The 5,159-nt window shown below is 32.2% G+C and overlaps 1 protein-coding gene across 1 annotated transcript in view; it reads right to left on the bottom strand.

Annotated features, from left to right (window-relative positions):
* SEMA3E (semaphorin 3E) overlaps positions 1-5,159 on the bottom strand; it is a 240,583-nt gene that overhangs the window by 106,276 nt on the left and 129,148 nt on the right. The window lies entirely within an intron of this gene.

Genomic DNA, 5,159 nt, shown 5'->3' with positions numbered 1-5,159 from the left:
TTTTTTTTTTTTCCAAAATAGTTAACATCTAAAGTATAACAGTTTAAATGACCATTATTCTTTATTTTATTGGTAGAGAAACTCAGGTGCCTGGAGATTAAATGACTATCTTACAGACATATACTATAACAATGAAAAAAATCACTCAAATTACCACACATAAACACACATAACACAAACCTCAACCCCCACCCTCACTTCCCCCCCAAAACAAGGCAATCAAAGTACAACAGATGTGTGTATTATAAAAGAAAGTCCTGTAGACTGAGAATCTGGAGAACCAGGTTCTAGTCTTGGCTTTGGCATTAATTACCCGAGAAATCTTGAATAATCAGTTAACCCCTTTAGATTGGTTTCCTCACATGTTAATCATCCTTCTACATTCAAAATTCTTAATTCTTTGACTAAATTGCATTTCTGAAATGGAGGTGATAAAACATAGTAAAAATAAATAAATCCAACACACAGATGTTTTACAGACTTATACAAATCTATTCAATTAAACAAATAAACATATTGCTAGAGTTGTTAAGATAAAGTGGGAGGGGGGAGAAAATAAGATGAAAAGGCTAGAATAAAATTTATTAACTGAAGCTCTTCTCTAATATCCTATAGAGTTAAAGGGAATACTAAAACCAACCCCAGACTTCTTAAAACTTAAAGTCACTATAATACAAGAGAAAAAATATCAGTTGCTTAGGAACATTGTCTGATGTGATAGTTAATTTTATGTGTCAACTTGATTGTATCTGGGTTGCTCAAATATTTGACTAAACATTATTTTGAGTGTGTCTAGAAGGGTATCTCTAGATGACAGATTAACATTTGAATTGCTGGACTCACTAAAGAAGATTGCCCTCCACAATATGAGTGGGCATCATCCAATGTGTTGAAGGTCTGGGTAGAACAAGTTGGAGAAAGGAAGAATTCACTCCTTTATCTTGCCTAACTGAGCTGGGACATCAGATTTCTCCCACACTCAGACTGAAATCTACATCATCAGCTTCCTGGTTCTGAGGCCTTCAAACTCAGACTGAACTGTAATACCAGATTTCCTGGCTCTCTACCTTGTAGACAATAGATTGTGGGACTTCTTGGGCTCCGTAATTGCATGAGTCATTCCTCATTGTGTGTGTGTGTGTGTGTGTGTGTGTGTGAACATATATAACATCACTAAAAAAAAATCACTAAAATATAAGGTATTTAGTGCTATACTTTTGCTTATAATTACATCCCTCAATATAAACCAACTAAATTTATATCAAAGTGCAATTTACCAAAAGTGACTTTATGGCTATGGGTGGCCATGTGAGTTAGGACATTAATGATTTTAATGAAGAGAGATTAATTAAATCAGGGTAATGTAAATCTAAGAATAGAAAACCAGGCCTAATAGTAATTGTAAAACCAGTAGAAACACAAAGTAATTTAACTTTTAGGAGATGGTTCATCTTTGTTTCTTGCTTCTATTAATGCCACTGCTTCATTATACTGATTCTGAGTCTGAGGGTTTATTGATTAGTTTGCTTACATTAGCCCCAGCTGTATGACCTTCTAGCTTCCAGTCTACTACTGTATGACATTTATATCTTTCATTTCAAAATTTTCAGGGAAAACTGGGTTAGCCAGAATTCACAATTCATAGACTGCTGGTTTCCTCTAGATTGAATGCTTTGCTATCAATTATTCATCCATGGTTAAATGTGGAAGTCATATAGTAAATAGTGTGGTCCCTATAATTATATGGGGTCAGATCTGTTACCATGAAACATATATCTATCACACAGGCAAACCTAGCCAGTCTGTCTTTACCCATGGGTAAATTCAGAATAACAAATTCATTACAATCTGTATTTCCAGTAGGCTGATAAGTTGACCTGTTGTTTATAGATGTTCCATATAATAGTATTAACTGTTGAAGAACATCTGCCAAAAATGAAAATTTGAGTTTTTCATTAGTTGACCTTGAGCCATCCTTCCTGATAAGAACTGACTTGTTAAAGTCACTCACTTTTGGAGAATAAACCTAACTGTGTGCATAGAGAAGAATACTTTAACTTCTGTTTTCTTTTGGGTTGGGGAGACATTCATTTATATCATCTTTATTTATAGGAATTAAAGCACACTTTATTTGTAAAAAGAACATTGTACACATAAAAGCAATTAATAAGATAAAAAAGTAAAGTTTTATAAACCATGGAATTCCGATGTTTAAAACAAGTGGAAACATAATTATTAGGTAAAACTGAGAAAAAACTACTTATTTACAGGATAGATATGAAAACAAATTATTTCCTTTAGTATGTTGGAAAAAATATTTTAAAGAAAAAAAAACTATCACCTCTGTTCTGTAAATAGACATGTAATTACAGAAGACAAAAACTAATACACATAAAAATAATTCACTTTGTTAAGTACACAAAGAAATAAATGTGAAAATATTTTAAATGGTATTTAAAAAAATTATAATGACTAGTGAAAATGAGGTTCAGGATATTGCTATTAGGATTCTTCTAGAGCCTAATGTTACATTTCTATATTATCAAAATGTTTTCCAGCAAATGTGTATTATTTTATTAAAAAATATGTCTAATAAATAAAAAGGGGTGGAATGGAGAAATGCCTCTTGTTTTATGAACCAAATTTCTTCTATGTCCTGATATTGTTCATTAGAGCCCTGACTCTCAAATTGGTAATAACAATTAATATTTATTGAGTAGCTTTGTGTCACATAATGTTGAAGGGTTTGGGCTTATTATCTCATTTAATAATACCAAAATTTAATGAGAAGTTAACTGAAGAGCTTTGCTATTAACAATACATGTGAGATGGGGTGTCTGTGAACTCATATCATTTCTTCATCTCCAGTTCTGGTCCTGAGAGTCAAAGAGCAAAAAGATTGTTTGACTTATTAAAAGCTGGTTCCTTATTAACAATAACTCCATAAGCTGTTACATATAAAACTCTCTACAAAAGCAATAAAGAAAAGTCTGGTCTATTAAAAGATGATGTGTCTGAAATTAAATGCATTTTTGCAGAGTCTGATATAAGTAACAAGATAAAATAGAAGATTTTCCCAATAGTCAATATTTGGGCTTGATATAACTCAAAGTAATTCAACATCAGTAATATCAACAGAAAAAGTCAGGTTAATATAAATTTTTAACTTTAATTACCTTTACTTCATATTTATAAACCATCTCAAATAACTACAGAGTTTTTCATTTTGCTTTGACTTAATCTGTGACATTTTCAGTTTCATACATCTTTTGAAAAAAATTGAAAAATGTAACTTAATTTTCATAGAGCTTCAAATGGAAAGTTGTTTTTTTTTTTTTTTTTTGATGTATACTAAAAGCAAATGAAACTTAAGCAGGAAACTTTCTTCATTTTTTGTCTCTTTTTAGTTTTAGAGTCAGCACTTTAAGTAATATTATTAGTGATCTTAGCTCCAAATTATAGTCTATGGGATTGGCATATTTACCAAGCAATGGCTAACTTCTTTATCCCTTTGCACTGTTTCAAACTGCCTACATGAAAGAATCAGAAAACATAACAGGAAGAGAGGGACAAAAGAAACTCTAATCACAGGTAATCTCCAGAAAACACAGTGCAAATAATGGGCAGCGCTGACTCGGTTTAAAGGAGGGAGCTCATCCTCAGTTCTTCCTACTCTAAAAATAACATGAATTACTTGGAGGAGGGAGTGGACAAAGAAACGAGACTAAACTGAGATGCACTATCTCAGAGTTCATCCGGAAATTTTCTCTAGAGAGAACTAATTATTATTGCTAAATTCATGCTAATTATCAGCTGTCAATGAAGATATACAGAGGATTTAGTCATTTCCTCTCATGGCCTTTCTTCTTAACCTGCAAAGGAAATAGTTTTAAAACTCATTGAGATCAATATATTACAGAGACAATTCTCTTCACTTTGTCAAAATATATTTAAATTCCACACACCCATGTGTGAGATGGGGGTAGAGGAAGTGCACATTTTTCAGTTCTCAAACAAAAAAAAGATTTTCCAGGGTAGGGGTGTTTTCTTCTTGAATGCACACTTCTTCCACTGTCACTTGCAAAGTAGCAACTTCCTGAGACCCAGGACTTTAAACTTTTCATTATTTTTGAATAAATTATTTGATTCAATGCATCTCTTAAAATTAAGTCAACGATAAATTACTGAATTGCACACATAGTAAGCATTGTTAGTGAAAATGAAATATAGAAATAACCATTAAAATTTTTCTTCAATTTCTTGACTGTTCAAAAAGAAGAGGTTTCTTACAACATGCTTTTATGATTTTGACATATCTGATCAATGGTCGCTAATGGTTTGTAATAATGTTGAAGCAGAATGGTAAAGAAATAGCAATTAACTTTTTAAAGGGTAAACAGTGTATAGTGCAATGGTTTGCTAATTGGTCTTTCTCACAATGGACTGTAGCTGGCCTTTCATGAGTTCTCTAAACTTAGATTCTTTCTTTCTTACAAGTCAAAGGTCCACAACAGGCATTGTCATTGCAGTGCTCCAAGTTTTCATCACACACCACTCCAATAAAAGCAGAGTTCAAATGGACCTATGAATAGCCTAGACATTAAATTGCCTTTTATTTCCTCCATCAAGGAAAACAAAATGGTGTCAGCATTTTAAGATTACTTGTGTTCCTATCTTATATAAATTATTAGTCAGTATTATACATGATATTCTGGCTTAAATGTCTCTGAACTCCTCTATGAATACGGGTCACCATGGGACAAGAGCGTCATTGTCTATCCATATACTATATATGTTCATGTGCATGTATTTAAATTATTGAACTGAAAACCATAGAATATAAAAATGCTACTACCTAAAAGTAAGTGATTTAACAATTTGCTTTTGAATGCCTCCTAATTGTTTAAATATGATTATATTCTATTTCATTGGTGGCCAAAGGAGTAAATTCTATGTGAATATCTTCCTGAACTGAACCTGCTTGCCTGGGGTATGCTGAACTGGAATCACAGTGTGTCATTCATTCAACATTCTTTAGAGCCTTGTAAACTATATCATGTTATTCTAAAAATAATGGGAGGGCCTGCAAAGATTTTAAGAACAATTATATGCCCAGATTTATTTTAAAAATACCAATTGATTTTGTTGTGCATAAAGGC

Source organism: Pteropus vampyrus, unplaced genomic scaffold (genome assembly GCF_000151845.1).
Source record: "Pteropus vampyrus isolate Shadow unplaced genomic scaffold, Pvam_2.0 Scaffold4, whole genome shotgun sequence".
NCBI lineage: Eukaryota > Metazoa > Chordata > Mammalia > Chiroptera > Pteropodidae > Pteropus > Pteropus vampyrus.
Note: the sequence above shows the minus strand (reverse complement) of the source record. Positions and strands in the feature narration are given on the sequence as shown.